This window comes from Mus caroli, unplaced genomic scaffold (assembly GCF_978045245.1).
Source record: "Mus caroli unplaced genomic scaffold, Mus_caroli_1 scaffold_13, whole genome shotgun sequence".
Classification (NCBI taxonomy): Eukaryota; Metazoa; Chordata; class Mammalia; order Rodentia; family Muridae; genus Mus; species Mus caroli.
The window spans coordinates 69,415,953-69,426,300 of NW_028227268.1; the positions used below are offsets into that span (position 1 = coordinate 69,415,953).

The 10,348-nt window shown below is 48.3% G+C and overlaps 1 pseudogene; it reads right to left on the minus strand.

Moving 5' to 3' along the window:
* Positions 1 to 601: 601 nt before the first annotated feature.
* LOC110304483 (small ribosomal subunit protein uS5 pseudogene) lies at positions 602 to 10,348 on the minus strand (annotated as a pseudogene).

Genomic DNA, 10,348 nt, shown 5'->3' on the forward strand with positions numbered 1-10,348 from the left:
CTCGGTTTACTTTCCTATACAACTCGGGCCCCTCTACCAAGGATGGTACCACCCATAGTGAGCTGGATTCTTGAGCATCCATCATGAATCAAGAAAATGCCTCGCGATGGGCGTGGCAGCAAACTCCTTTAATCCCAGCACTTGGGAGGCAGAGGCAGGCAGATTTTCGAACTCAGGTTCGAGGCCAGCCTGGTCTACAAAGTGAGCTCCAGGACAGCCAGAGCTATACAGAGAAACCCTATCTCAAAAAACCAAAAAAGAAAGAAAGAAAGAAAGAAAGAAAGAAAGAAAGAAAGAAAGAAAGAAAGAAAGAAGAAAGAAAACGAAAAAAAAGAAAATGCCTTGCAGACTTGCCCACAGGCCATTCTGTTAGAGGCTGTTCCTCAACTGAAGGTCCCTCTTCATAGACACCTCTGGGTTGTGTTGGAAACACACACACAAACCAACCAGCACAATAAACCTTGTCAGTTAACACTATTAAGCTATGAAGTTTTCCTTTTTAATTCCTAAGACCTCACAATAATATCACAATATAACTCAGTCTAACTTTTTTTTTTTTTTTAACAGTCTTAGTTCACTTATTTTTCTTGTATAAAAACCCTTATGTGGTAGTCACAGCTGGAGCCTGGGTCCTCTGAACATAGACTCTGGTGTGGGTTTTCACAAGATGATCAGTGAATTCCTGATAAGGAGACTTGGTGAGCATGGTCTCTTTCCAGAGGTTGGGGTCAGGCAGCTGTAGGTCTTAGAGGTGGCATCAAAGGTGGTCTTGGCCAAGTTGCCCAGGGTGGCAGTGCAGCCTCTGGCTGAAGTGTAGCAGTCATCTATACCGGCCATCATTAGTAGCTTCTTGGGCACAGGAGCAGAGACAATGCCAGTGCCTCTGGGGGCAGGGATGAGACGCACCAGCACAGAGCCACAGCAGCCTGTCACCTTGCATGGAACAATGTGGAGCTTGCCAATCTTGTTCCCCCAGTAGCCTCTCCACACAGGGACAATGGAAAGCTTGGCCAAGATGGCCCCTTGAATGACAGTGGCAACCTCCTTGGAGTACTTAACACCAAGACCAACATGACCATTGTAGTCCCCAATAGCGACAAATGCCTTGGTCTGCTGGCCAGCCCGAGTCTGCTTCTGCACTGGCATGATTTCCATCTTTTAGGGATGCACCTAGGGAAAAGTCATTGATCTCAGACTCCTTAATGTCAGGGAGAACAGGTAGTTCTCTTCCAAGCCTGAACTGGCTTCAGATGAAAGCAGTCAGCCAGGGTGAGAGCCAACTGGTAAACCAGCCTCCCCCCACCCACCCCCCACAGTGGGCAGTGGGGGCTTGATCCCACAAGGAGCCCCTGAGACATGGTAAGATGCACATCAATATACTACCTGAATGCATGACTATGCAGTTAGTGGGGAACATGGCTGTGTGGACCCTCAGAGCTACATCCTCAGAGAAAACAAGGGGCTGGAGAGATGGCTCAGTGGACAGGCCCTCGCATGTGAGCAGGCCCAGAACTCCTGTTCTAGCAGTCTCTATGCTGATGCTCGGCAGTGTTTGTCTGCAGTCCAGATCTCTTCTAAACTGATTGACCCAGCAGCCTGTGGACAGCTGGGCATCCAAACACACTCAACTATCTAACGAACATCTGAAACTTACGACTCAGCCCACGACTCCTCCAGAAACTCCAAATGACAGCACATTCTTCCAACTTCTTCAACAAGCCCAGCATCTTTTGTTTTAACTTACAGTTCACATCCATTCCCTCAGTTTAAAACTCAACTCTCAGAGGGTTTCCAGAGGCCCAGCAAAATGGCTCTGCAGGTGAAAGGACCTGCTGTCACGCCCTGATATCCTGAGTTCCATTCCCGGGCCCCAATGTGGTAGAAAGAGAGAATCAAATCCTACAAACGGTCCTCTGACTGCCACATATGCATATGAATACACATGGACATATGAAATACATAAAATGTACTTTAAAATTATTTTTGTTTTTGATTTTTGAGACGGGGTTTCTCTGTGTAACCCTAGCTGTCCTGGAACTCATGCTGTAGACCAGACTAACCTTGAACTCAGAAATCCTCCTGCCTCTGCCTCCCAAGTGCTGGGATTAAAGGCATGTGTCACCACTGCCCGGCTAAATTACTTTTTAAAGTCATGTAGAATCTAGCCATTCCTTACCATCAAATCCAGCAGCACTCTGGTCCAGGCCTCACAGTCTCTAACCTAGGTAGTTCAAGTAACCACCTAGCTTCCTGCTCAGGTTTGTCTGTCCCGGCAGCAGGCAGTGATCTTGTAAATGCCCCTGAGCTGACAGCAGTTATGGCCCTGTAAGCACACTATGAGCTGGAAATAGCGATCAGAGAGGCAACAATTACCCCTGCCCTACTGGCTGTCCTGTTCAGCAGTGCAGCGAAGGCTGTTTCCACATCTAGGCTTGCACCATTGGAACATATAGTGTGACTGGCCTAGGAAAAGTTCATGATCCAAGATGAGAAGTAATTCCTAGGGCCAGTGAGATGAGCCAGTGGGCAAAGGCTTGCCAACAAGCCTGACAACCTGAGTTCCATCCCTGAGACCCACGTACAGGTGGAGAACCAACTCCACAAAGTCACCCTTTGAGCTCTCATGTGCACATGTGCATGCACACACAGTAAGTGTGTAAAAACACAAACCGTAAATGGACAAAGGAAAGCTCTATGCCACACGTGGAGCTTTTTATACCATCACAAAGTCAAAAAAAAATTAAAACCCTAAGTCAGTGCTCAGTGATGCATGCCAAAGCCAGACACACCGCAGAGGTCACGTGTAATGATGCTAGGCCAGTGGTTAAAGGGCCGGGGGCTAGAGCTCTGTTGGTAGAGGGCTTGCCTGGCATGCATAGAACCCTGAGTTCCAACCTAAATACCATATATATAAGCCAAGCATGGCAGTCTGGCTGAGGGTAGGAAGGTAGGAGGAGGTAGGAAGATTGAAAATTCAAAGTCAGCCTTGGCCACATAGTACATTCCAGGGCAACCTGGGATACATGAGACCCTGTCTCTAAACAGGTAGGTAGGTAACTAGATAGAGAGATAGAAAGAGTTAAACACTTCCCACAGAGAAAGGCCCAGGGCCAGTGTCATCATTCATGATATCTGGCTGGCATGTAGAGTATCGCCAATTTTTTCAAACTCTTCTTTAGAAAACAGAAAAGGACTCCTGTGGGCACCATTCACAGATCCCTAGCAATCACTGTAATAGATATTCCATTCCTTCCTGTATGTGTAGTATGTATCAGTGCTTTCTGAATCCAGATGAAGATCCCCTGGAACTGGACAACATGAGCTGCCATGGGGGTGCTATGGGAGACAAACCAGTGCTCTTAGCCACTGAGCCATCTCATCTTCCCAGCCCCCAAACTTAGTCTCGTTCTCTTGAAAAAACAAAAACAAAAAACAAAAAAAACAGAAAAGGAGAAAGGAACACGGTCAAGGTCATTCTGCAAGGTCACTCTTCCATGGATAGCATTGAGGAAACCAGAAATCAACCCATTTCTGTTAATACACTCGGCCAGCAGACAGTAGCGGGTATTTCCAGGACACTTGTATACTTGTGGCATTAGACCTCCCTATGCTCCTTGACCCTCTGGAGGGTCCCCTCCTGCCCCAGTTACTCCGCCTCTGCTTCCTTATCTCATAAATTCCATTACCCTTCCTTCTCCTGCAGTGCACTATCTGATGAAAATGTGCTAGCAAGCCAAATATCTAAAAACAGATATATGCCAGAAGCCTGGGCAGCCAATGGAAATGCAGATACACAGAGCACACCAGTGCATGAAAGGACCTGGTCAATAGAACAGAAAGGAAATGTGCAGCACGGGGAGAAACATCAGTGAATCAGCCACGTGACGTGAGGTGAAGCCCAAATAAGTAGGGAACCCTTACAATACAGCAACGTTTAAAATGAGGCTTTACATTCTGTACATGACTGCCTTCATGTGTACACCGTGTGCATGCAGTGCCCATGGAGGCCAGGAGGGGGCGCTGGATCTACTGGAACTGAAGTTACAGATCATTGTAATCCATATGGGTGCTGGGTACTGAACCTGGGTCCTCTGCAAGAACAGCTAGTGTTTTTTTCATGTCTAAGTTCTTAACTTAGCCATCTTGCCAGCCTCCACAATGTGGCAATTCTTAAAAACTGATTTTAAAGTGAGCAAAGAACTTGAATTTGTATTTTATAAAAAGGGGGAGGGGGTAATAAAATCTAGGATTGGTGGCTTCTACCTGTAATGCAATTACTTGGGAGGTAGAAAAAGTAGGGTCAGTAATTCAGGGGCAGCTTGGGCTACATAGTGACTTCAAGGGCAACCTGGGTTATATGAAACCCTATCTAAATAAGTAAAGAGGCTAATAACCCCACAAGTGAGTTTCAACATCCTTAAATAACAGGGACGTGCAAATGAAAGGCACAGCATGGGGCTGTAGAGATGGCTCAGTAGTTAATACACTGGACGCACTCCCAAGAGGACCCAGGTTTGGTTCCCAGCATTCCCAAGCTGGCTCACAACTGTCTCTCACTCCACTTTCATGGGATCTGATGCCCTCTTCTGACCTTTTTAGGCACCAGGAATGTAGGGTGTACATACATATATGCATATATATGCAAAGGCACAACACAACAGTTAGGATGACTGCTCTCTCCCTTTCCCTTTCCCTCTTCCTCTTCCTCTCCCTTTCCCTCTTCCTCTCCCTCTCTCTAACACACACACACACACACACACACACACACTCACACACACACTCATGATGGGTGAGGTATAGAGAATGTGAATTCTCATGTACTGTTAGTAGAATGCAAAACAATGTTGCTTTCTCAAAACCATGATGACATTTAGAACAATTTTTTTAAATACTTTATTTTTACCTATGTGTGTTTGTGCACATGTCTCTGTGAGGGTGTGTGCACATGAGTCCAGTCCCGTCAGAGACCAGAGGTATCAGATCCTCTGGAGCAGCCGGAGTTAAAGGCAAAATTTCTTAAGAATTGTGTTTTGGGGGCTAGAGAGATGGCTTGATGGTGAAGAACCTGTATTGCTCTTCTAGAAGAACCAAGCTTAGTTCCCAGCACCCACACAATATCTCACTGCTCCTTGTAATCCTGGCTCCAGAGGACCTGACATGCTCTTCTAGCCATGGGTGCCCACAGGCATGCACCACACAGACACACAGTACAAATAAGTCTTTTATTAGCATCTCTGGAATATACCCAAAGCAACTGAAAGCACTCTCAAAGAGCTAGGGTTGGCACAGCAGCCGAGGGGCAGGAGTAGAGCACACTCACACAGATCTTCATACTGCTGAATACTGACCTGGCAAAGGAAGGAGTTTCTGATGCCCACAGCAGCATGGGTAAGCTTTGAGAACATTAGGTCAAGTCATGAAGCCAGTTGCAAAACGGAAACTACCGCCTGAGTGCATGTGCAGGACTCCCTGAAAGTCGAGTTTATAGAGGGCTCCCCCAGAGCCTGGGCGAAGTAGGGGTCTGGAAAGCCGGGGTGGGGGGGGGGTGTTTCTCAGGATAGAGAGTTCTGGCTTCAGTCACACAGCATGAGTGCTTAACACAGAACCACACCTAAGTCTCCCTTAAAAGCCTGTCCATACTCCTAGCCCTCACTCAGAGCTAATCGGGATCCCCACCCCCCACCCGGGGCTCGCTGCAGGCCAGTAGGCCCCATTCTCAACTCCTCAGCCCAACAGAGTCTGTTTGGGTATACAGGAGTTTGAGAACCACAGCCTCAGCCCCAGCCTCTGCCATTTCTTACCCAGAGAAACACAGGCTGGAACCCCTTATCTTAAACTATGTTATGCCTTCCCTGAGCAGTGTGTCAGTGACCCAGCACCCCAGCACCCCAGCAGCAAGGAAGAAGTGCAGCCTGAGGCCCTGTGTTTCAACCTCCCCAAGATGCTTGATGGAGGCGTTCTGACACCCCAACAGTGAGGCAGAAATGCAGACTCACAGCATAGGCAGGACAAGATGGCCTCAGCCTCATGGCCATCCTCCTTAAGTCTCTTGAGTGGTGAGATACAGGTGTGGCTATGTTACCTGGCTTGCTGTCAGAAAATTATAATAAGTTTAAATAAAAAGTGTTCAACTTATCAAAAAAAAAAAACAAAAACAAGAAAAACAAAAAACAAAAAAAAAAATCAAAGGATCTCCCTGGGCGTGGTAGCTCATGACTTCTAAAGGCGTGCGCCACCACGCCTGGCCTTCATGCCTTCAATTCTAGTGCACAAGAGACAGAGGGTGGGTAGTTCTCTGTTGAGTTCCAGGCCAGCATGGTCTAAACATTTGAGTTCCAGCTAGCCAGGAACTCAAACAAACAAACAAACAAACAAATAAACAAACAAACTAGCTAACTAACAAAAAACCAAACCAAATCAAACCAAAAAACCAAAAACCTCACAGGACCTAACCTTTAATTTCTAACAGTGAAAACTGGGGGTGTGGCTCTATTGGTAAATCAAAGCATTTGCTGTACAAACCTAAAGACCAAGGTCAGATCCACAACACCCAGGTAAATCACCAGCGTGTCCCTGTGTGGCTCTAATCAATCGCTGTGGAGGCAGAAGCAGGACAACCTCAGGCTAGCTGGCAGCCATTCTAGGGAACCAGCCTCAGTGTCAATGAGAGAGAGAGCCTACCGAGAGTCCTTGCAGACTCCTAACATCAACTTCTGGCATCCACACACGTGTGCATGTGCACCCACACTCACCCACCTACCCACCCACACACAAGATTACATATGCCTCAGAGACACAACTATGCACACACACACACACACACAGGGCTATATATGCCTCAGAGCTCCAACTATAGACACACAGACAAAGGGTGGAACAATCAGAACTAGTAATGCATTCTTACCTACAATCCAAGGGAAGTCTGTAACAAAAAACGCAGAAAAGGACTGGGGTATGGCTGAACAGCAGAGTGCTTACCTGGCATGTGCAAGGCCTTTGGGTCAATGAATACCAGTAAACAAACAATCAATCAATATTGGAGGCAACAAAGACTAAGTATGGAGAAAAAATAAACAATCCATAAATTCTTAGATTGTCACAAACAAGCAAGCCTACCCACAGCAGTTCAATTAGAAAAGGGAATAGAGGAGAAAGGTCGTCCATTGTCTCCTGCCCCCAGCCCAACGTGTGTGTATTCTAAAGTATATACATGTGAGGAAAGGAAGGAAGGAAGGGAGGGAGGGAGGAGGAAGGAAGGAAGGAAGGAAGGAAGGAAGGAAGGAAGGAAGGAAGGAAGGAAGGAAGGAAGGAAGGGAGGGAGGAAGGGAGGAGGAAGGGAGGAAGAAGGAAGGAAGGAAGGAAAGAAGGAAAGAAGGAAAGAAGGAAAGAAGGAAAGAAGGAAAGAAGGAAGGCGGAAGGAAGGAAGGAAGAGAGGGAGGAAGGGAGGAGGAAGGAAGGAAGGAAGGAAGGAAGGAAGGAAGAGAGGGAGGAAGGGAGGAGGAAGGGAGGAAGAAGGAAGGAAGGAAGGAAGGAAGGAAGGAAGGAAGGAAGGAAGGAAGGAAAGAAGGAAAGAAGGAAGGCGGAAGGAAGGAAGGAAGAGAGGGAGGAAGGGAGGAAGAAGGAAGGAAGGAAGGCGGAAGGAAGGAAGGAAGGAAGGAAAGAAGGAAGGCGGAAGGAAGGAAGGGAGGGAGGGAGGGAGGGAAGGAGGGATCTTGTTCATGTCTATCATAACAAATAACATCGGCTGCTCCAAAGCACCTCACTGATAATTAGAGCACAAAGACCAAGAAAAATCCATTCACTTTCCAGAGAAAGGCTGAGGGAAGACATAGATTCAAAAGGACTTGGGCTCTGGAGTCTCAGAAAGACAGACGATTAAAATTCTGAAAAATTTCCATCTAAAATTTTATATTTAGCTAAACTGTATACTTATTTGATATTAATAAAAGATATTTAGATGCATGAGTTCTGACAAACTTTACCTTTTATACACCTTTCAGTAGAAAGCTTCAGAAGGCTGGGGAGGTGGCTCACTGTGGGGAAAATGCCTGCTTTGCAAACACGAGGGCCTGAGTTCGGATCCTCCACACTCACGTCTATAGGCTGGGCACGGCACGGCGGAGCGTGCCTGCACCCCAGGGTTTCCTGGTCAACCAGACTACCTATATCAACAAGGTCCGATGTCGGTGAGAGACCCTGTCTCAAAAAAGTAATGGAGCCGGGCGGTGGTGGCGCACGCCTTTAATCCCTGCACTTGGGAGGCAGAGATAGGCGGATTTCTGAGTTCGAGGCCAGTCTGGTCTACAAAGTGAGTTCCAGGACAGCCAGGACTATACGGAGAAACCCTGTCTCGACCCCCACCCCCCCAAAAAAATTAACTACAAAAATAATTAAAAACCTAAAAGAAAGTTCCCACAGGTTTCTCGCAGAGACAAAGGAAAAGCTGGGAGCAAGGACTGGGAGAACAGAGGGTGGGACAAGGGCATGCCCCTGCACTGCGCGTGCGCATGCGCACAAGTGCCCTGCAAGGACAGAGTGTGTAGTTCCCTACCAAGGCCACGGGATAGACTTCTGGGGAGGATAATCTGGGGTTAAATTCACTGAAGAAGAGAGCGGGGAGGGAAGCAAGGGGGGAGGTGAGGAGGAAGGGAAACTACGGGACAGGCAGAGGAACTGAGTCTGAGGTTAGCCTGGTCTAGGTAGGGAGACCTTGACTCCAAAAACACAAACGATAATAAGAAATCTTGTAGTACCTGAGATCTGTATCCTACTTGCAAGCTAAGGAAGCCCACTGCCACAGACTAACAGAAGCCAGCAGAAGAGAGGTATCTGCCACAGCCAGGGAGGTAGAATGCCAGCCCTGTCCTTGAATGTCCCGAATCCCAGTCCTAGCAAGGTGCAGAGCCAGACCATTCAGTGCACAGGGTGGGCTGGAGCAGGAAAGCGAAAGCCGCAGGTTAGGGACCTGGCCTTTTCTGTTGAGTAGTCAGTTGCCTGCCTTTTGCTCTGAGGAAGGCGGAATCTTTTCCTGGATCTTGTGTTTTGCAGACACCTTTAAAAGCTAAGTGCAACCGGGGTTAAGAGTGGGAGACCCTGTTGAGAACTGAGAGCCACTCTGCTGGGGTTTTCTTTTGAAATTCATGGCAAATAAAACGTCTCTGAAAATCGAATAAGCAGTTGTACTTAATCAAACAGCTCACACTGTCCGCATTCTTGCCAATTTACCACCCTTTCTCTGCAAGAGACCCAGTGCCTGGGGCAATCCAGAAACACAGCAGGAGCTGTCCTGAAATTCCAGCGGGTTCCAAGGTGAGCAGAGGGGCAGGCAGGAACATTCTCCCGATCAAGTTACTTTTGGAAACCTGCAAACTGCCCAGCTGCAGGCTGTGGGCTCATGAGTGTCCTGAGCCCAGGCCACGCCCACCAATAGTTTGTGTATATTGGTTTCCTGTGGTGTAATAGATAATTGGAGCAGGCTGGCCCCAACTTTAGGGCATCCAACCTTTTGACATTGTCATCTACAAAGTTCACATTCAAGAACAAAAATGAAGTTTTACACACACACACACACACACACACACAGAGAAAGACAGACAGACAGACGGACAGACAGACACACACACACACATACACACACACACACACACACAGGGTGGGGGGTCTTGTGTTTAAATCGTCACGTTTCAGTATGTTTAAGATTGTGTGCATGGCTGCTTTTGTAGCTTCAAGTTGGACATACTAAAACTGCAGGCCAGCAAGCTAAGCAAATCTAGCTTTTGTCTCAAAAAAAAAAAAAAAAAATCAAAGGCGGGGGTGGGGTGGGGGTGGGGTGGGGTGGGGTAAGCTGAATAGTGGTGGCATTTGCCTTTAATCCCAGCACTTGGAACACAGAGGCAGGTGGATCTGAGTTCAAGACCGGCCTGATCTACAGAGCGAGTTCTAGGATACTCGGGGCTACACAGGGAAACTCTACCTCGGGGGTAGGGGAGTTCTCAATTCTCCCACTGCAGCGGGGCGGTGGCCCCTCTCCTGGTGGCGTGTTGGTGGCAGAGGCAAGGGGCAGATGCAGGCGCGCGATGTTCGAGGGTGCGCAAAGGCGCTTGGGACACTGATCCAGCGGTCCAGCCGGGACCGTCCCGTTTCGCACACGGGGTGGTGGCCACTTCCCCAGGGGACAGCTCTGGCCGCGCCTTCCCGGAGACCAAGGAGGAGGCGGCGCGGGCGTCCTCTTATCGACCCCATCTCCCGTTACATAAGGCCGCGCCCCTATCTCCGCGGGCCATCGCCGCGCCAGTGCGCCTTCTCCCACGCGCGGGGGGGGGGGGCGCCTACCTACTGCTCCCCGCAT